This window comes from Macaca fascicularis, chromosome 5, assembly GCF_037993035.2.
Source record: "Macaca fascicularis isolate 582-1 chromosome 5, T2T-MFA8v1.1".
Classification (NCBI taxonomy): domain Eukaryota; kingdom Metazoa; phylum Chordata; class Mammalia; order Primates; family Cercopithecidae; genus Macaca; species Macaca fascicularis.
In genome coordinates, this window is record NC_088379.1 from 185610549 (window position 1) to 185637387 (window position 26839).

The following is a 26839-nucleotide window of genomic DNA, read 5'->3' on the forward strand; positions in this document are numbered from 1 at the left end:
TATGCCCTGTGTCGGTGACATCTGAGAGCAGGATTAATACTTGATGGTGGAAAATAACTTTTGTGCGTGTGAAATTAAGTAAACTGGTGATCTTGTCCTTATGAACACAATACTCTTCCCTATATGATTAAATAGTCCAAAGTGATTGAAAACTATTTGTCATACTTTAGTAGTATACAAAGAGTGGTGAAATGATTTTTTTGTTCTTAATGATTCCAAATCCACATATGAGATATGAAGAAAACAGATTTAGAAAATTCTGAGTAAGGTGAGGAGAAAGATTCTTAGACATGAGAAACTGGCAACCTGAATCTGCCAGGTGAGTAAGACAAATATCACTGTAGGACAACCTAAGTGAAATAAATATATCTATGGGTTAGAAACAATCTAAGAAAATTAAATATAAATTATGCAGAGGAACTAATTGTGTGGTTTAATAAGCTTAGGATATAATAGTCTCAGTTGGTAAATCTTTATATGCTTATTTTCTAAGTTTTCTTGCCACCAGCCATACGAAGTAATAAAGAAAATAACTAAATGTGGTGTAAAAATCCTTAAAGCATTAAGGAGAACATTAAAAAGAAGCTACAGTGAAGTGCTGATTAACAAAGCAATCCTGTTTGGTGCTTGTTTTCCACCATCATCTACATACCATAGCCTCTGGGAACATTTTGATAATTCAGTAAGCTCTTTGAAGATGAATTCTGGTAAGTGAAGTAACTTCAAGAGGAGTATCTTGAGGAGATCTGGAAACTCAGGGGAAAGTAGGTCTCTGTTAGAGAGGTTGTGTTTGCTTCCGTTAGCAGGGGAATAAGAGGCATCATTCATTTGACGGGGCAGTAGGAGAGGGTGTCTTAGGAAGTCATGAGAGCGACCATCACTGTTGCAAATATCATTGTCCTCTGTGTTTGTCCATCGTGTGAAAAATTTTACTGTTTAATGGATTTTTTTATATATTCAGTAATTTAAATATTGCATATTTTAAAGCCAATAGACTTTGCTTCTTAGAGTAATGTTAGGTTTACAGAAACACTGAACAGAATATAGATAATTCCCTCTCTTCCCCATCAGTTTCCTCCGTTATTAATATCTCACATTGGCATGGTACATTTTTTTTACAACTGATGAACCAATGTAATAAATTATTACTAATGGAAATTCATAGTGCACATTAGGTTTCACCCTTTGTGTTGTCTACTTCCATGGGTTTTGCCAAATACATAATGTTATACAACTGCCGTTACAGTATCACACAGAATAGTTTCAATCCCCTAAAAATCCCCTCTACTCCACCTATTCATCCTCTCCTCATATTCCCCTCAATCCTGGCAACCACTGATCTTTTTACCTTTCCAGTTTTGTGTTTTCAGAATGTCACAGAGTTGGAATCATAAAGAGTGTAGTATTTTCAGAGTGACTTCTTTCACATTAGCAATCTGCATTTATGGTTCCTCCATGACTTTTTGTGGCTCGATGGGTCATTTGACTGTTGAGTAATATGTCTGGATTATTGTCTAGATGTGCCATGATTTGTTTATCAATCCACCTATTGACAGACATCCTGGTTTATTTCCATTTGGGGCAACTATGCATAAATCTACTATAAACATATATATGCAGGTTTTTGTATAGATTATAAGTGTTCAGATCATTGAAGTAAATACCTATAAGCAAAGATTGCTGGATCATGGGATAAGATTATGTTTAGCTTTGTAGACTAAAGCTTTCTTCCAAAGTGGCTGTATTATTTTGCATTGCCATTAGCAATGAATGAGAATTCCTGTTGCTCCATCATGGATTATTTTCAACAATGACAAATGAGAGCCAATTTTACATACTGGAAGCTTTAATCTGCTTATAGGCATGGGCAGAGAAGAAATATCTTCAGTAATAGTCATAATTTTGTACTATGGTAGCACTATATCATGTCTAAAAATTATAACAATAACAGATTATTTACTTTTGACCAGAGGCCTTATTTTAGAATAAGTTAATGAATAAGAACAACATTATTACAATGTTTAATGATTACACACATTTAAAGTGCTGAAATACATTATATAAAACACTCATTTCACAACTATACAAGGCATATTGTAGGTAATGTTCTACAAATACGAGTACTACATAGACTCTCAATTTGAGTGGCATATCCTGGTGACAAAGAAGATGGACTTTGGAAATGTACAATATGGACAAATTACATAGCTGAAACTTCAATTATATTATCTGTAAAGTGCTAATAATAGTACACTCTGATTAAGCATGGACAAAGTCCAGAAATCAGGAAAGCATAGGGTATATATGGTGGAGGATGAGAAGTCTGTTTTGTATTATTCTTACAGGACAATACTGTGGGGGGTCCTTAATGTCACTCTAAAGAGTTTGCACTTTATTTAGTGTATGGAAATCCACTGAAGAGGTTTTTAAAGGTTGTTCACAGAAGGTGGCCTATTCAGAGTTTTACTTTAAGATTATTTGAGAATAGAGTTAAATTTTTTGAAAGAACTAATGTATCTGGACAACTCTTCAGAGCTGCACCATTGCCATTCTGTTACTCTTTTCTGTGAATTAGAAAGAGCTCCTTTCCTCAAGGTCTTACCGTCATTTTCTGGTCTATCCAAAGTCTTACCATCGTGTCGTTTAATAACTGTGCTGTGGCTGACACCCCACAGCGTTGCGCAGTGCACAACAGTGCAGTTGTATGCAGGAGTCTTCTTAAAATCCTGTCATTCCCTCCATAGTTCAATAAAACAGGCCTAGCAAGGTTCTTTTAGTTTCTTTTTTTTTTTTTTTTTTTTGGGAGACGGAGTCTCACTCTTTCACCCAGGCTGGAGTGCAGCGGCCGGATCTCAGCTCACTGCAAGCTCCACCTCCGAGGTTTACACCATTCTCTTGCCTCAGCCTCCCGAGTAGCTGGGACTACAGGCGCCGCTACCTCGCCCGGCTAGTTTTTTGTATTATTTTTAGTAGAGACGGGGTTTCACCATGTTAGCCAGGATGGTCTCGATGGATCTCCTGACCTTGTGATCCGCCCGTCTCGGCCTCCCAAAGTGCTGGGATTATAGGCTTGAGCCACTGCGCCCGGCCAGTTTCTTTTTTGAGCTTTTTTTTTTTTTTTTTTTTTACTCATTTTGCTTAAATATACCTAATACAGCCATGCCCAAAATCTTTACCTCTGCTTCTAATATTTTTCCCCTTTTTGGAGCTTAATTCAGCATACTGGACTTTCCTATTTTGATATTCTAATGCTTTTCGAAACTAACTTAGCCAGCATTGAACTCATTATCTTCCAATTCCAAGCAGCTCTTCCTGATTACTCTCTCTCTCTATTGACAGCAACACCTCTGTTTTAGCCACTCAGGCTGCAGGCCAAAGAGTTCTCTTTGATTCCTCTTTTCTTCCTGTTCCCAACATCGCTGTTTATGTTTGTGCAGGTTGCGCACTGCCCAAATCTAAGGAGCACCATTCCATCATAAGCATTGTGGACTTATATAACCCCTAGGACAATATTCCATCACATCTTTTTGTTCAGAGCACTGTTTGTCCCTGGCATAAAGGCCTTGTATGGGTTAGTGACAGTCTTGTCAGGAGGTAGTGAGCAAATTCTTAAAACGTGGAGGCAGCAAGTGTAAAGTCATGCCTCAACTATTTCGTAGTTTAGCAGTCACAGCAATAGAGAAGATTGTGACATCTAAGAGTGGTAAGACTCTTATGTTTGGATCATCTATTCAGACAGAGACAAGAAAGTAATTAAACACGTAGAAATCTGAGATGGAGACAAAAAAATAACAGTGTGATTTGATTGATTAGGCATTGATCATGTTTTATATTAGAGCAGAAAACACTATGATAAGATATATTGAATGTAGTCCTGACTTTCTGCTTAGCCATTTCCTGTAAAATATTCTGACAAATATTCTCAAGGACAAAAGTGATCTTAGAGCCTGGGGACCGTGGGTTATTGAGATAGTCATAGTCCCTCCTCCCAGTTTTGCTCCACTATGAATTTTGTAGAAAGTTTGACAGAGGACAAATGTGGGAGACGTTATCTTTCCTACTACAGTGTTTTGAATCAAAATTGTAAATGATGGGAGTTGAATGACAGCTATCATCTTATCAGCACACAGGGCGGATGACACTGAAAATAACATCACCAGTGCTCCAGAGACGCAAAATGTTTCCCTGCATATATCATTAGTTTCCCTCCATGGTGTTGGGGGGAATTTTAAGCTGATTTAGTTCTTTGAGTGGTAGGTAGTGGCAGTTGCTGCAGCCTGGCATGAACCGCAGATTGTTCCACATTGCAGAAACAGACATCATCATTCTAATGAGTCTGAAAAGGCCTGTTCATCAGTATGTCAGCAAGTAGGATTATGTGACAAAGGGGTGAGAATATCGCCTGAAGGTGACTAGGTCCTCGAAGTCTCAAACATGTTAAAAATAGTAATGATTTGCATAAACCAACAATCTTTGCTATTCCTCTATGTTCAGGCCTCTACCAAGATAATTCTTACCTATTTGCTTATTACTTTATACTTGCTAAAGCAGTCAAAAGCAGCCTCATCTTTGGTTTTAGGAAAGTACCATGTGGATAGGGCAAGTTGTATTATCCTGATTTTATGGAAGAGGCAACTGACATCAAGCGAGATAAAATTGTGGAAACATCATTATTAACTGAGAACTGAACAGATACACTGCCCCCATCCCTAGACTCCTTCATCTATGAGACAATGTCTCTTTAAAGGTAACTCTTTAAGTTATCTTTGAGATAAGTGGAGAGCATCTCCCACCACTGGGTCTGAGGATCAGTGTGATGACCACGTGAATTTACTCTTAACCATCAAGCTGCCGGTGTAGTGTATCCTGATGTGATAAATTTACTTCCACATGTCTCTCCTACTTTGCTGTCACTGCACTCAGCTCTTGGATTTCAGCACAAAACATTATTACCCAAGAGCTATAGATACAGAGATTTTACATTATTAAACCCAAGACTTTGCAATATATGAAGAAAAGCCTTCTTTAACCAAATCTATATGAGCAACTTTAGTTCAAATCAATCTTTGGGGTTTCCATCTTCCTCTGGGAATGTGAGAACTAGTAGGAGTTTACTGTTCTTAGAGAGGAGTACACTGGAATCACACTTTAAAACTTCCTTATAGATACAACCATAGAAGTGATTGCCTACAACAGAAGTCCTTTCATTCTTCTATAATTGAATTTCTTTGAATGGAGACCAAGGTGCAGTCTCCCCTTCCCGTATTTTCTCCAGGAATTCTCCTCTTACCGTGAACTGTTTTCTCGTGAGTTTCTGTATATATCTAATCTGACATAAAATATGCATACTATAAAAGATTTTCAATTAAGTTCTAATCTGAATTAACCAGACTCTGGTAGACATTTAATAAAAGGCAATTGTATTCATGTTTTTATTGGGATTTAGGTTAGATCTATATTTGTAAATGGGATCAGACATGAGCAATCTATTTTGTGATTTCATGAAACATTGTTTATTATGAAGTTTTCAAAATACGCTCTGGTTCTGTTTATTTATATGTATATGTAGATACTCTACAGTGCATCATAATGACAAATCTTTTTCTTTGAGCCAGTATTGTTGCACCCGTGTCCTGGGTGTTTTAAAAAGAAAAACAAAAGTTTCCATTTGCCAATCACCTTATTTGATATAAATTAACAATAATTCCTTTGTTACTGATTTGTTTTATAGTCCCAAAGAAACTAAACAGATTTACTTTCCCATCTCTTTTATGTAGTGTCTCAATAACTATAATTTTTGAAAATAAAGAGATAGTTAGCTATGATATATTATTGGCATAAACCAGATTGAGAGAGAGACATACAATGGATAGGTATGGGCAGAATATATACTAAGACAACCTTAATCTTCAGCTCACGAATCTGTAATTCATTATCTGATGGAAGTACATCTATGCTATTGATTTCTATAAGATGAAGACTTTTGGTTCCTCTAATCGTGTCCATTAGTTTCCTCTAGACAGATTAATAATTGTTCACAATTGCTAATGGCAATTGTAGGCATTTAATTTTGCCTCTACCCTTGTGAAGTTGCTACTTGGCAGCATATTTGTGCAGTAGTAGATAAAGAATAATCCTAAGGCAATAAAACAGTCTCCATTTGTTATAGTACTTTGTTTACAAAAGCATCATTATAAGCACTTCAGAGTATGAAACTGTCCACCTACTTTTTTTTTTTAATTAGAAATTTATTTTAGACTTTAAGACAATTTCATTACCTAAGGGACCAAAACCTGATTTTTAAAACGGATGTCACCCAAAGAAGATGAACTTCTCTATTTTCTTTTTACTGGTAAATCTGAACAATGCAAATCTAAACAATGAATTTTTTAAGAGAATTGCAGTTATTTTTAAGTCCATATGTAGAATTTTTATACATTGATACAATAGATTTTTATTGTCTCATTTCTTATGATTTAGAGTGGTTTTTGAATCTGATATGTGTTAATTCTTTAAGAACATCTTAAAATGTTGCTCTATGATTATTTTAAATTAAGTATGTGTACCCTCAGTTCTACTCAATGGCGTTCAGTTGCTGAAGTAATTGATCAGTTGCTTTAGAGAAGTTTCTATTGTGGCACAGACCTCAGATTTCTATGGAAGATGTAAAAATCCTCAACGTTCAGAGTCAAAATACTGATTGCAAAATGACTTTCAGCTCTAAACAAGTTTTGATTTAAATGATAATATCTTCCAATTGCTAAAACTAGATTCAACATTTGACGTACCTAAGCATAAATCATTCTTCCATCCTATAAATATTGCCTAAAATTAAGGTACTTATTAGGTAATATAATAATAACATATATCAACATACCCATTGCCATAGTTTCCAAACAGGCCCGGCCTGAACTGGAACGTAGTCAATGTGGTATTAAAGAAGTCTCTTTTTTAGTTCTATATACATTTTAAAAGTTTTTAAATAGAATTATCCCCTCTTGATAGCTTATTCAAATGTTGCTGTTTCCCTTCCAACAGTGGGTTTATTTGATTGAATTTTTGTAGGAATAAAAGGTTACATTAAGGATGTGTGGTTAAATTTCTCAGTTTTTCTCATTATGTGGTGGTAGATGCATTAGAATATCTAAGAATGAATGTGGAAGCACTTAATTGGAATTATTATCATTTTGCTTTACAGTATTTATTTCTAAGTCTTTAATATCAAAATAAGTAACAAATAAAATTTATGTAAATATACAAATAGAAAAGAGCAGGGAAATTCATTTTGTGCAATATTGTTGTATTTGGTATGATTCTTTTTTATTAAAAATATGTCTTTGTGTGAACAACATAAAATGGAAGATTTAGTATAACATTTGCCTTATATTTATTTCTGCTGTTTAATGCTAATGGCTATGCACTATGTGCTTTTCACATTCTTTAGCAGGGACAAATTGTTTAGATTTATATCTCTATTGAGAACTTTGAAGCTGTAATATTCGTATTAAAAAGAGTTTATCTTTTTTCATCCTACAGAATAGATGTTTGATAGTTAATTCCTCTTTCTCTTGTTTTTGTTAGTGGTTTCAGTAATGATACATCTTTCACCTAACTTTGAAGGACAAATGACACAGCTGATCTTGAAACTTACATACCAGATAATACATACTGTCATGTTACAGCAAGTTTCGTGGGTTTTAGCATTGGAGAGCCTGATTATTTCTGTTCTTGGTTCAAGTTTGTTGCTTGGCCTTAGTGATGGTACTAGTCAGGGTTCTCTAGAGAAACAGAATCAACAAAATGTTAGAATATGTATATGCATGTGTATGTGTGTATACACGTACACAGAAAAAAGAGATGGAGAGAGATTTTAGTTATTGGCTCACAGGATTGTGGAGGCTTGGCAAGTTCAAAATCTGGTGTGGTAGGCTGATAGGCTGGAGACCCAGGGAAGAGTTGCAGTTTAAATCCCAAGACAGTGTGCTAGATACACTCCTTCTTGCTTAGGGAAGTTCAGTCTTTATTTTATGAATGCCTGTAAGTGATTGGGTGAGGGTCACTCACATTATGGAGAGCAATCGTCTTTACTCAAAATCTACCAATGTAAAGGTTAATCTCATCAAGAAACACCTTAACAGAAACACCCAAAATCGTGTTTGACCAAATATCTGGGCACCATGACCCAGCTACATGGACACATAAAATTGTGTTGCTGACATCATGGCGCCCTGTCCTGTGCCTGCGTCTCTTCAGTAGCACTCATACATTCTCCTTGTAGGAGTGCTGCCCTCTTCTGCTTTCTCAGAGGTCTGCAGGATTTTCTTCCCCACCTTGAAGTACTAAAGTTGTTACTACTAATAATCACTACCATTATGGATAATTATTATAGTAGTTTCCCTTTATCCACTGAAACCTCAGTTTCAGTTAGCCACAGTACGGTACAGTAAGATGTTTTGACAGAGAGGAGAAATGAGACACCACATTATTGAAGTATGTGATCATTGTTCCATTTTGTTATTGGTAATTATTACTGGGATTAATTTCTAAATTAAACTTTCTCATAGTGTGTATGTATAGGAAAAGACATCATGCATATAGGGGTTGGTACTATCCATGGTTTCAAGCATCCACTGGGGGTCCTGGAATGTATCCTACCAGGAAAAGTGCTGTACAATTACTATTGCTACTACTACTCATAGGAAACATTCCTAAACACCTTCTATATGGTTGGCGGTGAAACATGAGTTATACTCAAATTTTTTATCTCTAAAACTCAAAACAAAACAGGAAGGTAGTTATAAATATTGATGTTGTAGATGAGGGACCAGACATTTATGGAGTGGCCAAACCGGATCAGATCCCATGAATCTGTATCTTCTTGATACCACAGCTTTAATTAAAGGCATCATTAGGTTGCACACTGTAGAGCAGGCAGCTACAGTCAGCTGTTATGATTTCACAGTGACAAGGCGGGCTTTAAATCATAAGCCAAAGCCATTAAGTAAGATATATGAACAAGTTTTGCCACAAAAGCCCCTTCATCAAAGATTATTATGATAGTTTATGTAATATTTCTTTGTGATTTTTAAAACAGCCCTTTATTTTGGATAATTCTCAAATTGAGCCTGGCTAGAGAGAGGGAAATTGAATACATCAATAATGTTCTTTCCCCTCTCTGTCACTTCTGTCTTGCCTTTCATGAATTGATTAGGGGTGATGTTGGATAGAATCAGATGTGAATTGCTTGATAAAGATCAAGATCCTCACTGAGGAATTTGGATTTGGTTTCATTTGGAATAGGTATGCTATAGATTCAAGGGAATGATCATTTTAGAGCCAAATGGACCAGGCATCCTCTATTATGCTCTAACCGCACTACCTCCTACTTCTGAGACCATCTTTTAGTACTTCCTATGTTACGATCCACTCAGATGTCCCACTGATGTTTAATGTCACCATGTTGTATCCAAGTAGAGTTTCTTTATCATAGTAAATATTCCATTAGACCCAGAAATGTTATCCTTCTCTAATAGTTCTACTAATTTTGAGAACTGATATTATCTATTTGAGATCACAATTTAGAGCATCCTTAACAATATGGGAGTCTCTACTGACAGTGATACTCAGGGAACAGAACTCACAGAACTCTTTCCCTGCAATCAGAACAATCCCACTAGAGGCGGAAGTGGCTCTGCCCTTGAATTTTGGAGCCCTGTAGGCTGAGCTACTTGAAGTGTAGAATATAGAAGCATCAGATGCTGACATACATAGAGGTTTCCATTTTGATACAACCTTGTCTGTCTTTATGAAATTGGTTCTCTTCCAACTTCACAGGATCTTTTAAATTTTTTTGATTTTTATTTTTGGTGGGTACATAGGTGAATATATTTATGGGTTACATGAGATATTTTGATACAGGCATACAATGTGTAATAATCATATCAGGGTAAGTGGAGTATGCATCACCTAAACATTTATCATTTCCTTATAAGCATTCTGGTTATACTCTTTTAATTATTTTTAAATGGAAAATTAAATTATTTTTACTATGGTCAACCCCTGCTGTGCTAGCAAATACTAGGTCTCATTCATTCTTTCTATTTTTTTTTCCACAGGATTTTTGAGAGGTTACAAATACTTCTATGTCTTCAATAGGGAAATTCACATTTTCCTGAATTTTATACAGCATTCGCTTTTTAATTTTAAAAACTTCTTATTTATCAAACTTCTTAGAATAGGGAGAATCATTCCCTTCATTTTGGTATATGATCATGGTAACTCATTTTGTTACATCACAACCAGTGAGTGTAGCTATCATTTTTGTTATTTTATTTTTCTTAAATAGGCCTAAATGCCACAAAATTACAAAATTAACCTTCATTAATTTTTTAAAAATATTCATAAAAATTATACAATCTAGGGATTTCCTTAGAATGTACTTTTCACATCTTTGGGGAAATTTGATTAAAAAAACACAATTTCAGGCCTGGAAAATATTTTGGGGGACCTGATTTCAGTTCCTAGTAGTTGCTGGTGGGTCTACTACAATTTTAAGCTGGCAAGCTACTTAAAATTTTAAGACTCACTTTTGTAGCCAGCACTCTGTCTAGCACATATTTGACACCCAAAACGTAGCATCTAGTGAATGCTCAATAGTTATTTCTATTATTTCTAAAATTATATTTTTCCTGTAGGCAACTCTATCTCTGAGAGTTATTATAGAGTCAGAAGTACAGGCCATGTGCAGTGGCTCACATCTGTAATCCCAGCACTTTCCAGGCCGAGGCAGGTGGATCACCTGAGGCCAGGAGTTCAAGACCAGCCTGGTCAATGTGGTGAAACACCGTCTCTATTAACAATACAAAAATTAGCTGGGCATGGTGGTATGCACCTGTAATTCCAGCTACTTGGGGGACTGAGGCAGGAGAATCACTTGAACCTGGGAGTTGGAGGTTGCAGTGAGCCAAGATTGTGCCACTGCACTCCAGCCTGGGCAACAGGCTCAAAAAAAAAGTACAAAACTGTGTCTGACCCTGCAGGAGCTTACAGTCCAATAAAGGAGATAAGCCTTGATAGTCAAATTATAATTTGAATCTCATTGACATTTTCAAAGCACGGATTTATTTAGTCCAACCTCCTCAATTTAGGAGTGATGTGTTTGAGTTCTGGGAAGTGTGATTAGATATGATTATGGTCCGAGAAAGGACCTCTTGTTCTCGTTCTTGTTCTACGCCATTCAGCTAAAGAGCAGTGCATGTAATCCAGGCTGTACTACTTTGTGTATTGGCACCAGCTCTTAGGTTAAGTTTTTAATGGAACATTTTCATGATTTTAAAAATGTATTAGTAAAAGTACTAATGGTATTTGTCAAATTGCAGACTCTGTGACAGTATCTGTTCTAAGTGATTTATTTCTATTTCCTCATATAATCCCCAGGGCAACCATATGAGTAGGAAAAGTTTAATTCCTGTTTATAATGATGAGGACACAGGGTTATAGAGAGCATCTTTCTTACCTTTGTAAATCCAAACCTGAATCTTATTCTAGAATCCATGGGATTCGTGTCTGACCATCCTACCTCCCTCATTAATAATGATGATTGTCATCAGATAGCATCGGTCATTGCCATTTCATTTCTTTTAGTTCTAGACATTCTAAAATTACCTCATTCATATAGTGTCATTGACAAGTATTGAATATTTTCGATGTTTTTGATTAAAAGACCGACAGATCGCTTTTCTTTTTTTTCACAACTTAGAAGAAAATTGTTTTATTTCTTGACATTGATTTATATTTGTATATTTTACTTATTACATCAAGTTATATATCCTTATATAGATATCATTGTGAATATTTTGATATCAGTATAGAAATTACTATTATTTTAAATATTTAATACTTTAAAAATTATATTTCTTTTTTAATGGAAAATCTCGTTATTTGACAACATACTACTGGTTATGAATTACCACATTTCTTCAAGTTTCTTTTTTTTAATAGGCTATATAGTTTATCTATATTTAGAGATGGGGTCTTGCTCTGTCACCCAGGCTGGAGTGCAGTGGTGCAATCATAGTTCACCTCAACTTTGTACTCCTGGGCTCAAGTGATCCTCCTGCCTCAGCCTCTTAAGTAGTTAGGACTACAGGCATGTGGCACCAGGCCCAGCTAATTTTAAAATTTTTTGTAGAGATGGGATCTGTGTTTTTCAGCTGGTCTCAAACTTCCGGATTCAAGTGATTCTCCTGCCTCAGCCTCCCAAAGTGCTGGGATTTCAGGCATGAGCCACTGTGCTCACTGTGTCCTATATTTTTAATAGTTTCAGGTTCACAGAAAAATTGAATGGAAGAAATGAAGATTTTCCATATACCCCTGTCTCCATACATGCATAGCCTCCCCCATGATCAACATTGCCCACCAGAGTAATAAATTAGTTGCAATGCACCTATAATAGTACATCATTGTCACCCAAAGTCTTTTCATTAGCCTTTGCTCTTGGTGTTATATATTCTATGGATTTGAACAAAGATATAATTCCATGTGTCCACCATTATAGTATCATATTGAGTAGATTCACTGCCCTAAAAATCCCGTCTTCCACCTATTCATCCCTCTCCCCCTGCAACTTTTGGCAACCACTGATTATTTCACTGTCTGTTCAGAATGTCATATGGTTGGAATCACACACTGCATAGACTTTCCTGATGAGTTTCTTTCACTTATTAGTAAACACTTAAAGTTCCTTCATGTCTTTTCATGGTTTCATAGAGCAATTTTTGAAAAGTTCTTAATAGTATTCCAGTGGCTGGCTGTACCATGTCCTTTTATGCATTTACCTGCTGAAGGACATCTTAATTGCCTCCCCGTTTTGGCAACTATGAATAAGGCTGCTATAAACATCAGTGTACATGTATGAACGTAAGTTTTAAGCTCCTTTGGGAAGGGGAGTATCACTGCTGGATTGTATGGTAAAAATATATTTGGTTTTGTTAGAAACTAGTCACCTATCTTTCAAAGTGGCTGTTCCATTTTGCATTCCACCAGCACTGAGAGTTCTTGTTGCTGCACATGCTTCCCAGCATTTGGTGTTGTCAGCGTTCCAGATTTTGGCCATTCCAGTAGGTGTGTACTGGTATCTCATTGTTTTGTTGTTGTTGTTTCAGTTTGCATTTCCCTGATACATATGATGTTGAACGTATTTTCATATGCTTATTTGCCATCTCTATATCTTCTTTGGTGAGGGGTGTTTTAAGGTCTTTGGCCCGTTTTTTAATCAAGTTTCTTTTGTCTTACCGTTGTGTATTACTAAGTCTTTGCATATTTTGGATAACTCCTGTATTAGATATATCTTTTGCAAATATCATCTCCTAGTCCATGGCTTGTCTTTTTATTCTCTTGGCAGTGTCTTATGGAGAGCATACATTTTTACCTTTAGTGAAATGCAGTTTACCAATTCTTTCAATCCTAGATTTTGCCTTTGTGATTTATCTAAAAAGTTATTGCCAAACCTAAGGTCATCTAGATTTTCTCCTATGTTATTTTCTGTAGTTTCTCATTTTACATTGAGGTCTGAATTCCATTTTTAGTTAGTTTTTGTGAAGAATATGAGGTCTATTTCTAGACACTTTTTTTTGCATGTGGATGTTCAGTTGTTACAGCACCATTTATTTAAAAGACTATTTTTGCTCCATTGTATTGCCTTTGCTTCTTTGTCAAAGATCAGTTGAATATATTTCTGTGGATCTATTTCTGGGATCTCTGTTCTGTTCCATTTATCTATTTGTCTATTACTTCACCAATACCACACTGTCTTGATTACCGTAGCTTTATAGTAAGTCTTAAAGGAAGGTAGTGTTAGTCCTCCAACTTTGTTCCTCTCTTGTAATATTATGTTAAACTTTTATTTTTTAATGACCAATCTCTACATTTCTTTCATTAGAGAGATTTTATAGTACTATAGCAGCTTTTATAGTACTATGAAACATATATTCCAAAGTTTGTATTGCTTTCCCCATTTAAGTATAATTTTCTTGAATTTGAATAGTCAACATTAGATATACATTCTCATTTGTTTCATATTGTAAAATCCATATAATTTCCTACTTTGACATTATTAAGATAAAATATTGAAAAGCAAACATCTACCTTAAAAAAATTGAACTACGCTATGATCTAGAGATCTCATTACTGAGTATATATCCAAAAGAAATGAAATCAGTACATTACAGAGATACCTGCATTCTCATGTTTATTGCAACATTCACAATAGCCAAGAAATGGAATCAACTTATGTCTATTAATAAATGAGCAGATAAAGAAAATGTGATGTATATATACAGTGGAATACTATTCAGCCATTAAAAGCATGGCATCCCGTCATTTTCAACAACATGGATGAACCTGGAAGACATTAGGTTAAGTGAAATACACCAGATGCAGAAACTCAAATATCACACAATCTCACTCATATATGGAATATAAAAAGTTAGTCTCCTGGAAGTAGAGAATAGAAGGGTGGTTACCAGAGCCCCTGGAGGGTAAAAGAGAGGGGGTAATGAGGAGAGATCGGTCAACAGGGAAAAAGTTACAATTAGATGGGAGGAACAATTTCTGATGTCCTTTTGAAGACTAGGGTGACTAGTTAACAGCAATGCACTAAATATTTTAAAATATCTAGGGGAGAGAATTTTTAATGTTCTTACTACAAAGAAATGATACATGTTTTAGATGATGTTTATCCTGATTTGACCATTACACAAAGTATACATGTATACAAGTGTTGCCCCTAACTTGGTCACTGTACAATGTATGCATGTATGGAAACATCACATTGTACACCATAAGTATATGCAATTGTGTCAATTAAAACATACACTAATAAAATTATATTTATGTAAAAGTGACCCTTCTTTTATAGAGATTAAAAATAATTTTTTTTAGAAAAAGTTTCACTCTTGTTGGCCAGGCTAGAGCGCAATGGCACCGTCTCGGGTCACTGCAACCTCTGTCTCCTGGGTTCAAGCGATTCTCCTGCCTCAGCCTTCTGAGTAGCTGGGATTACAGGTGCCCACAACCATGCCTGGCTAATTTTTTGTATTTTTAGTAGGGACAGGGTTTCACTATGTTGGCCAGGCTGGCCTCCAACTGCTGACCTTCACGTGATTCACCCTCCTTGGCCTCCCAAGTGCTGGGATTACCGTCTGTGGCCATTAAAAATAGTTTTAGTGACCAAATGTGATTATTCATTATTGATTCCAATGAATCAGTAAAAACTTTATGCCATTTTCAGGACTTAATTTTTAAAACATTTTTTAAATGATTTTTTAAATTGTAACTTTATGGAGAAGTAGAAGAAAAGTATACTTATTTATACCTTAAATGGGGATACTGATTTCTGTCTTATGTGTAGGAAATATTACAGATTTCTTGTTTTGTGTATTTCAAATGTTGTTAAAATTTGAAATAATAAAAAAGGGGTTTATTATCTTCAGATGCACTACAAGTAGCTCTACCTTTCATTTAATGTGTTTTCAAACTTCAAAACTAATTAATGTCTCCAATTAAAACAATCTAAAGGTAAAAGTATCCTTTATTTAAAATAAACGAACTTGCTAGTGTTTTCTTGGTGTCTTTGCACTTCCTCGTGGTTGACACTTGTCCATATGACTTACAATGAAAATTTAAACAGAACTGGGCATCTCACCCAGATTTGCATCCAAGTTCCTCAAGGTTGAATATGGTTACTCTCAGATAACACCTCTTTTACTTAAATTATAAGACTATCGTGACGTATTGTTTGATCATGCTTTGGATATCATTTATAAAATACATGTAATATGAAACTCTGAGTTTGTAAATTCAGGATTCTCCTTAAATACTAATTGCCATTTTCTAATGCTCATTTAGAGTTGAAATGTATTACCTAAGAATTAATATTGTACAAAAAACAGCAATCGGAAGAGTAACAAGATAAAACATAAAGACATTTATTAGACCTGAACAAATTCTTAGAGAAGAAAAAAAAAACCCTATTCTATTGTTAAATATATTGGATAGATTTGAACCCTACACTCTCTCAGTTGAGGTAACTGCATTCTGTTCATGCCTGCTTTCCATGTGTATTGGATAAGGAGCACACTTTGTTTATTTTTTGTGTTTTATCAGCTTAGCACAGGGGAGGCATTTGATGAATGTAGGAATTAGCAAAGAAGGTAAGAAGGAAAGAGTGGAAGAGCCAAGAAAAGGGGTAAAGAGAACATGATGTTAGCTGTTGCGGGAAGTCAGGGACTCCGAACAGAGGGACCTTCTGAAGCCGCGGCAGAAGAACATAAATTGTGAAGATTTCATGGACATTTATTAGTTCCCCAAATTAAAGTTTTAGATGGGCCCTCAAAAATTTTAGGGCATGGTTTTCCTGCAGGTTTATATTGAAACAATGGGGTATCTCCCGTTAGTTAGCTAACCAATAAATACCACTATTTTTTTTTTTTTTTTTTTTTTTTTTTTTTGAGATGGAGTCTCACTGTCACCTGGGCTGGAGTGCAATGGTGAGATCTCAGTTCACTGCAACCTCTCCGCCTCCCGGGTTCAAGCGATTCTCCTGCCTCAGCCTCCTGAGTAGCTGGGATTACAGGCATGTGCCACCACACCCGGCTAATTTTTGTATTTTTAGCAGAGACAGGATTTCTCCATGTTGGTCAGGCTGGTCTCGTACTCCTGGCCTCAGGTGATCTGCCACCTTGGCCTCCCAAAGTGCTGGGATTACAGGCCTAAGCCACCGTGCCCGGCCGATACCACATGTTCTTATTGAAATGCTATTATTTTACATGTACTATTTTTAGCAGGAGAGAGGCCCTGTTCTCTGAGATTTCTCATTAATGATGCTAAGGCCAAAACTATGTACTTTGGGATTAGGAGAAGGAACTGATTAAATGAAAAAATAGATTACATGTCCCCAAAACAAGCAGGAAAGATTAGTGTGAAAGATTTGCAAGAATTCAAATAAACCCAGAAAGGGATGATAAAATAACTCAGTAGATTGTGGAAAATGTTAAAAGGATGATAAATGACAGCCTAAGATAAAGTAATACATTAAAGGGGAAAAAATGTTGAGAAGTGACTCTGAACTAAAGGAGCACGGAGCACATGGAGCTATGGATTCTCTGAAGTAGCTAGCAGCTATGTCTCTCACCTGGCGACGCCCTTCTTTGTGGCTTGGCCTTTCAAAATGCCACCTAGACACCCCACTGCAAAACAAAGTGGTGGCATTGGAAAAAGGGGTTCTGCTTTTTCCATCGACTGAGGAGAGTCAATGGATTACCTCTTCTGAGTATCTGATGTGCCCTTCCCATAGCCTAAGGCCACCACTCCTTACAGATGTATTTTACCCTCTTTGTCATATGAGCCAGATTAACTGAATTGTAGAAAAGAGGGCTTGTGTTCTCCTCCTCGTTGAGAGTTACCGAAACCAGGGCATTCCAACCACAATACTACTGGCATTTTGGACCAGATCATGTTTTGGGCGTAGAGGGTAAGGCTGTCTTGTGTATTATAGAATCTTTGGCAGCCTCCCGTGGACCCTGTCCACTGGATGTGAGTAGTACACCCTCAGTGTTGATACTGAAAAATGTGACCAGACATTGCCAAACTTCCCCTGGGGTCAAAATTACCCCTAGTTGAGAACCACTGTCCTAAATAAAGATGATGCTTATTTTCCCTCTTCATCCAATAGTATGCTTTGATTTATTTTCCAGTGTATTTGCTGGGCTTGACCTGATTCATTCTCATTCTCTCACTAGAACCACAGGAAAGAATTCCAGGGTAGTTTAGTTCTTCACTGTGGAGCCAACCAGTCCCAAAGCGGGTTGACCAAATTACTTTGGCCTCATCAGCATAAAAATATTTCGTAGGATTTTTAACTGTCATATTGCACACCACAGAAAAGGATTACTCCAATAGTTAAACACAGAACATGGCAAAATGTAATGACATAGTAGTAAAAATATAGCTGAAAATAATAGAAGGTATGTTGTTTTTCACTGAAATCATACGGGAAGATATTGGTTAAAAACATGACTTTTTGTTGTTGTTGGCTCTATTCTATCAACCACATAGTTATTTCCAGCAAACCTTGTCTTTGAAAATGACTATACAAAGAACATTGTCAAAATCTGGAAGTTTTTTTTTTTTTCTGTTTCCCATAATGGGATATTGTAGAAAATGAACATTAGGGATTACATTCCCAATCCACTCCCCAAGTCAATGGTGCAACATGGGACTGTGCAGTGTATCCACTTTCATGCATCTATTTTAAGCACCCAAGTTTGATGATAAAGAAGTTAATATGGTTTCCAGTAGTGCCTAACGTACCCTCAGGGAGTAGCTCGTGCTGGGAGAACCTGGCTCATTATGGATTATTTTGTAGCATCAGTCACGCTATGAGATGACAAGACTTTATAAGACAAATATTATGGATCAATCTTCAGAGGCTAGCACTACATGCGGCCAAAAATCCTCATTGGCAGAACAAAACTGAAAGCCCTTAATGAATTCTGTTACCGTGGCAGCATACTGTCAAATTATGCACTAATAGCAAAAGAGCTAGAAAACCACACCAAGAAACCAGCATGCCTTTTGGCAAGCCAGAAGTCAGAATCTGGTGCTGAACTTCCAAACCTTCTAAAGAAGAGAATTAGCATCGCAGTAAGCCAAAATCTTGTGCATACTCTCCAGGTATTTGGGTGTGAATCCTAGAGTGGCTACTTGAATGATTTTTTTCCTTTTTTCCTTTCTTTTTTTCTTCCAAATGTAATGAGATGTTAGTGGATTTAACAATAAAAGACATGTCAAAAGGCTAATGACTGTCCTTGGGACCAGAGTCACATTTGAAGGAACAGAGTTCGACTTTAAGCATCAATTCCTATGCTGTATTAACCTCTGTAGTTTATGAAAATTATTCCAGGATGCAGAAGAATTTTAAGGCAATTCACATATTGGAAGGGTGACCAGATGTCCTCGATTATTTAGGAATCAGCCTGTATTTTAAAATGTTTGCCTTTGGAATATAACTATTAAAATCATTCTGAAACTGAATCATGTTGTAAATCACCTAACAGAAAATCAGGTTTAAATCATATACGTATATATATACACACACACATATATATAGATATGTATACACACACATATATATACACATACACATATATACACACACATACACATATACACATATATATACACACACACATATATATAGATATGTATACACACATATACACATACATATATACACACACATATATATACACACCTATATATACCCACACACACAAAGCATCTGGAAGAATGAAGATACACAAGTTGTCTGTAAAGTTTCATTTATCTATAGTATTTTTCTCTTAAGCATCTGTTTCAGGATTGTGTTTCCCAACCAGTTTCCTAAAGCTTTGAACATACATTGCAGACTTTGTCTAGAACGCAGCTCTTTCCTCTCTTTCCTTTATTTTTCCTCAAGTTATCCACATTGTTTCTTCTCTTGCATTTCCCCCTTTTTTCCCAGCAAACTTGTAGCTTTTCATGTTTCTTCGCCCTGTGTTTTGAAATGAAAGAGTATGGAAATGCAGAAGTGGATTTCAGACTTTGCTCCCCGAACACCTCGAGATCTCATCAAGGTGGCTCTGAAACCACAGGTTGGGAGGGAATATGAAGAGAGGAAAGGGCAGGGCCCTAGGGCCTCCATTCCAACTTCCATGACAGCCATTTTCAAATAATATATCATTTAATGAAATATTTTTATAACTTCAAATAGCTCAACAGTAATAGCCCAACACAAGGTTACCAAGTAAATTGTGCCTCTGGAGGGTATTTGACCAAAGGCAAAGCAACCCTGTAGTGAAAAATAGAAGTATGGAGAATGTTGAACTTCACTGTCAGGGGGTGTTTTATTTCATGATTACTCTTCCTTTAACCACGCTGAGTACAATCAAATCTAAAAATCAGGAACTACTTATTTCCTCCCATTTAGTAGTAGCTTCTGCTCTCCAAATACCTCTAGCAAGATGGAACACCTTATACTACCTTAACAGGAGCAAAGCACGGGTGGTGCTAGAGTATTTCCATGGAGTAGGAAGATATTTTTAATCATGAAAATACTAAAGATGTAATTATATAATGAAGCTAAGAAACTAAAATTATCTGAAATGCTATCTCTATTGTCCCAAAGAAAGACTATATATCTCAGGAATTTCTATAGCTAGAAAATTTTTGTATGGAGAGAAATAAGGTAACTTTTAAGATATTTTAACCTGATATAGCTTCATTTTTCACTTAGAAGTTATACTTTGTATGTATTAGATAAAAATTATAATATTAAAAAATATCACAATAGATTTTAAAGAGTTGTCCTACATTAATAAAAATGAAATTTGGGATTCATAGGAAATGTTGTCAAGCTGCTAACATTTTGGTAAAGAGCAGAAGTCGATCATTATTAATTTTTATTCAAGTCCTCTAAGTTTAATCTCAAAATAATGACCATTTAATAGCTTTTTGAATAAGGGGCTTCATGATAAAGAAACCAACTAAGTTATTATTTACTTTGGTATCTCTTTCTTGAGCAAATACCTCTTAAACTCTAAAATCTGGTATTTTGCCTGTATCATGAAACACTACTTCTTAAATTTATTCTAGAAATTTTAAAACATTTTATTTTCTTTTAAAAATATTGATTTCTTCAAATCCAAGTTGCATGATTTAAAAATTAGCATAGTAGATAAATGTATAAAATATTTTAGGTTACACTATATCAGCAAATTTTTTTATTTGTTTGTTTTTGTTGTTGAGACAGTCTCACTTTGTTGCTTGGGTTGGAGTGCAGTGGCGCGATCTTGGCTCACTACAACCTCCACCGCCCAGGTTCAAACGATTATCATTCCTCAGCCTCCAGAGTAGCTGGGACAACAAGTGCACACCACCATGTCCGGTTGACTTTTGTGTTTTTAGCAGAGACAAGATTTCGCCTCCTGGCCTCAAGCCATCTTTGTGCCTCCCAAAGTGTCGGAGTTACAGGGGTTAGCCACTGCGCCCGGCCAGTGCTGTCAGGTTTTGATTACCAACCCCCCCAAAAAACAAAAAAAACCCTTGTTAAACAAAATAACATGGTTCCAATTCTGAATTAAATACTTCCTTTTCTATTGCATAGAGTAGAAAATATGTTGGCCTGATGTACCTTTTAAAACTGTTTCAAACGGATTACTGGAAAAAGATTTCAATAGCTGCCTTGTGCTCTTAACATTAGCTGGGAGAGGAACAGAAATTAAAATGAATAGAGATAAAATGAAAATGCACAATTACGATGAAATAATATTTCTGTCCAAATCAAGTCTTAATATAATTAGAGGATATTTTAGATATTTTCATAGAAATAAAAACACCTCTTAAGAGTAAACATTTGTTTTATTAAAGCATATTTTCAGATGATTTTGTGATTTTAGATGTCTAATGCAAGCCATGTTGTTGCTTTCCGTGTTTGGTACATTACAACCACCAAAAGTAATATTAACATTTAGGAAATAATTCAAGAAAAAGATTCTTCCAATAATATTTGCCCCAATGAGCTGGGTAATTCTTGTAAATTGGTCTTTTGGCCTGAGTGATTTAGATAATTACTGAAGTTCTCTATTTCAGGTTGATATTCAGATACTATTCAACGTCAAACACATGATAAATGATTTATTTTTTCTTCAGAAAATTGATCAAATATTGAGTGAAAGAATGTACTTGACCTGTATATTACAGCATATATTTTCTAATTCTTCAAAAATAGTGTCTCTAATTTGATTGGATCTAATTAGATTTTGATTACCTATTTTTTACTCTTGGTTATTTTCAAGTTTGTCTGATGAATTAAAGATTTGTTGAAGCAAAGACAATTTTGGATAAACATTAAAACATAAATCTCTAATGAGAATGAAACTAAAACTTCTTTATCCCCTCAATATAAACCAATGATCAGGTTATTTATAAACATCGTGGGAAAAAAATGAATGCATTCTTTTTACCAACTAAGATATTTTTGTTTTTCTGTAATTTAAATTTTCTTCTTTTCTCAGTATTTAGTATTTTTAACTTCTGATGTACATTGAGAAATAATTTTCACTGCCTTTTGTAGTTTTTAATTTATGAAAATAAACTAAAACCTTGATAATATAGTTATAATATTTATGAACATAAAATAATCTTATTAGCTATTGTAATTTAGAGTTTATTGTATGTTAAATTAACCTATTCATGTTTTTGTGACTTTTTAACAGGCAACTTCAAGGAGTTGTGGATGTAGATCTTTACTGCAAGGAGATAACAGTAAGTGTTTATATATATACAATAACTTTTAAAAACTACAACCTTTCAGTATTTGGAACTTCACTATTATATGCATGAAAAAATTAATATGATTACTTAAATTTTATAATTTTGATGAAATTTATTTACTGTAGTGATATTTCTCATAGCATTCTAATAGATTAAAAGGTGGTCATTTTAATAAGAAATAGCAACCCATAGCCAAAACTTTCCATTTTGTTCACTTTATGCTACATAAATTTCACTTGTACGTTTACATCGATTTTCTCTTTGAATAGCTGACCTACACAGATTTCTCAGTTTTCTATGGGGAAACTATTTCACAATTGATTTTCAGATTTTGGATTGGAAATACTTATTTTGCATAACAGCTTCTTTAATTTATGCCACTCGAATCTTTAATATTTCTGCGTGTTAAATAGTTTTCATACAAATACAAGTCAATAATTCATATTAATTTCATGAAAAGTGAGAAAGGGGCATCTGTCTGCCAATTAAACTGATGTGATAAAGTGAGGTGGAACAGCTTCTGGGTTTCTCTAAAATGTGATTTTCATCGTTTAAATTTATGTTTATTTCACATGTAAAACATGGGGAACTTTTGTTTTACCTACCATCTCAGGTTATCTTTGTCACTTCCTTTTCATTAATGTAATTACTTGGGAATTATCTCGACTCCAAATTGAATAGGGAAATATCATGCTGCAGGCTCTTTGCTCATTTAGGAATTAAAGCAATTTAAGATATGAGGTTTAAAATGGAAAATCTCTTTGAAAGGAGAAGATGTGAATCATTTACACAGATACCTGTTTCACTGAAATTTATAGAGAGAAAACAATGTGCTCTAAATGCGGAATGACTGATTTTTACAATAGTTCAGATTTCTGTGATCTTGTCTACTTGGGTTGCTGGTGAGCGTTCCATCTGGGATGTGCGCTGGTTTCTGCTCCCTACTAATACCATTTCCTGAGTGGCTTCTGGATTCAACAATTGAACTCTGGCAATATTCCTGCCCAGTGATCTGTACCTTTACATGGCATCCCTGGGCCATTACAATATCTTTCATGATTACAATAAATTAAATTTTGTTATTTTGTAGAATAGACAACGATGATTATACTTACAAAATACCTACATGGCTCATTCGGAGATATGCTGTATTATAAAGAAATGACTTTCTATTTTGGGGATTCTAACTTTGCTATTTGATGAATATAGCTGGAAATAAGGGCTTTGGTGGATAAATTAGTTTGATTTTTAGACAGTGTTAACTGGCACTAGCTTTGTGAGAGCCTTAAACGGAATGTAAAATTATTGACAACATAACTCCAACTACTTCTCTGTCTTACTGTGAGTAGGGAAGATAAGAAAGGGCAGAGAAAATACCCTCGTAAACAAGAAGTGTGAAGAAAATCATCTCTTTTGTTTAAGATTTAATTGCCTTTTAATTGTCTTATCTCCTCATTCCATTTCTATTATTATTATTATTATTATTATACTTTAAGTCCTGGGATACATGTGCAGAACGTGCAGGTTTGTTACATAGGTATACATGTGCCATGGTGGTTTGCTGCACTCATCAACCCATCATCTTACATTAGGTATTTCTCCTAATGCTATCGCTCCCATTGCCCCCCAACCCGCGACAGGCCCCAGTGTGTGATGTTCCCCTCCCTGTGCCCATATGTTCTCATTGTTCAACTCCCAGTTATGAGTAAGAACATATGCAGTGTTTGGTTTCTGTTCCTGTGTTAGTTTGCTGAGAATGATGGTTTCCAGCTTCATCCATCTCCCCACAAAGGACATGAACTCATTCTTTTTTATGACTGCATAGTATTCCATGGTGTATATGTGCCACGTTTTCTTTATGCAGTCTATCATTGATGGGCATTTGGGTTGGTTTCAAGTCTTTGCTATTGTGAACAGTGCTGCAATAAACACGTGTGCATGTGTCTTTATAGTAGAATGATTTATAATTCTTTGGGTATATAGCCAGTGATGGGATTGCTGGGTCAAATGGTTTTTCTAGTTCTAGATCCTTGAGGAATCGCCATACTGTCTTCCACAATGGTTGAACTAATTTACACTCCCACCAACAGTGTAAAAGCATTCCTATGTCTCCACATCCTCTCCAGCATCTGCTGTTTCCTGACTTTTAATGATCACCATTCTAACTGGCATGAGATGGTGTCTCATTGTGGTTTTGGTTTGCATTTCTCTAATGATCAGTGATAATGAGCTTTTTTAAATATGTTTTTTGGCTGCATAAATGTCTTCTTTTGAAAAGTGCCTGTTCATATCCTTCACCCGCTTTTTGATGGGGTTGTTTATTCTTGTAAATTTGTTTAAGTTCTTTGTAGATTCTGGATATTAGCCCTTTGTTCAGATGGATAGATTGCAAAAAATATCTCCCATGCTGTAGGTTTCCTGTTAACTGTGATGATAGTTTCTTTTGCTGTGCAGAAGCTCTTTAGTTTAATTAGATCCCATTTGTCAATTTTGGCTTTTGTTGCAATTGCATTTGTGTTCTAGTCATGAATCTTTGCCCATGCTTATGTCCTGAATGGTATTGCCTAGGTTTTCTTCTAGGGTTTTTATGGTTTTAGGTCTTAGGTTTAAATCTTTAAAACATCTTGAGTTAATTTTTGTATAAGGTGTAAGGAAGGGGTCTAGTTTCAGTTTTCTGCATATGTCTAGCCAGTTTTCCCAACATCATTTATTAAATAGGGAATCCTTTCCCCGTTGCTTGTTTTGGTCAGGTGTGTCAAGGATCAGATGGTTATAGATGTATGGTGTTATTTCTGAGGCCTTTGTTTTGTTTCATTGGTCTATCTGTTTTGGTACCAATACCATGCTGTTTTGGTTACTGTAGCCTTGTAGTATAGTTTGATGTCAGGTAGTCTGAAGCCTCCAGCTTTGTTCTTTTTGCTTAGGATTTTCTTGGCTATACGAGCTCTTTTTTGGTTTCACATGAAACTTAAAGCAATTTTTTCTAATTCTGTGAAGAAAGTTAATTGTAGCTTGATGGGAAGAGCATTGAGTCTATAAATTACTTTGGGCATTATGGTCATTTTCGCAATATTGATTCTTCCTATTCATGAGCATGGACTGCTTTTCCATTTGTTTGTGTTCTCTCTTATTTCCTTGAGCAGTGGTTTGTAGTTCTCTTTGAAGAGTTACTTCACATCGCTTGTAACTTGTATTCCTAGGTATTTTATTCTCTTTGTAGCAATTGTGAATAGGAGTTTCTCATTATTTGGCTCTCTGTTTGTCTATTATTGGTGTATAGGAATGCTTGTGATTTTTGCACATTGATTTTGTATCTTGAGACTTTGCTGAAGTTGCTTATCAGCTTAAGGAGTTTTTGGGCTGAGACGGTGGTGTTTTCTAAATATACAATCATGTCATCCGAAGAGATAACTTGACTTCCTCTTTTCCTCTTTTAATATCCTTTATTTCTTTCTCTTGCCTGATTTCCCTGGCCAGAACTTCAAATACAATGTTAGATAGGAGTGGTGAGAGTGGGCATCCTTGTGTTGTGTTGGATTTTAAAGAAAATGCTTCCAGCTTTTGCCCATTCTGTATGACATTGGCTGTGGGTTTGTCATAAATAGCTCTTATTATTTTGAGATATGTTCCATCAATACCTAGTTTATTGAGTGTTTTTAGCATGAAGAGGTGTTGAATTTTATCGAAGGCCTTTTCTGCATCTCTTGAGATAATCATCTGGTTTTGTGATTGGTTCTGTTTATGTGATGGATTATGTTTATTGATTTGTGTATGTTTAACCAGCCTTGCATCCCAGGGCTGAGGCCAACTTGATCATGATGGATAAACTTTTAGATGTGCTGTTGGATTCAGTCTGCCAGTATTTTATTGAGGATTTTTGCATCGATGTTCATCAGGCATATTGGCCTGAAATTTTCTTTTTTTGTTGTGTCTCTGCCAGGTTTTGGAATCTGGATGATGCTGATCTCATAAAATTAGTTAGGGAGGAGTCACTGTTTTTCTATTGTTTAGAATAATTTTAGAAGGAATGGTACCAGCTCCTCTTTGTACCTCTGGTAGAATTTGGCTGTGAATCCATCTGGTCCTGGGCATTTTTGGCTGGTAGGCTATTAATTACTGCCTCAATTTCAGAACTTGTTACTGGTCTATTCAGGGATTCGGCTTCTTCCTGGTTTAGTCTTAGGAGGGTGTATGTGTCCAGGAATTTATCCATTTATTCTAGATTTTCTAGTTTGTATAGAGGGGTTTATAGTATTCACTGATGTTAGTTTGTATTTCTGTGGGAACAGTGGTGATCTCCCCTTGATCATTTTTTATTATGTATATTTGATTCTTCTCTTCATATTCGTCTGGCTAGTGGTCTATCTATTTTGTTAATCTTTTAAAAAAAAAAAAAAACAGTCCCTGGATTCATTGATTATTTGAAGGGTTTTTCGTGTCTCTCTCTCCTTCAGTTCTGCTCTGATCT

General features: G+C 35.5%; 1 protein-coding gene across 14 annotated transcripts in view; it reads left to right on the plus strand.

The window, feature by feature from the left end:
- Positions 1-26839, plus strand: part of TENM3 (teneurin transmembrane protein 3) — a 2750454-nt gene that overhangs the window by 772446 nt on the left and 1951169 nt on the right. For all 14 annotated transcript variants that reach the window (XM_065545705.2, XM_045391898.3, XM_065545707.2 and 11 more), the window contains exon 4: positions 22314-22362. The gene's annotated coding sequence lies outside the window, so the exon portion shown is untranslated. The remainder of the gene's footprint in view (positions 1-22313; positions 22363-26839) is intronic.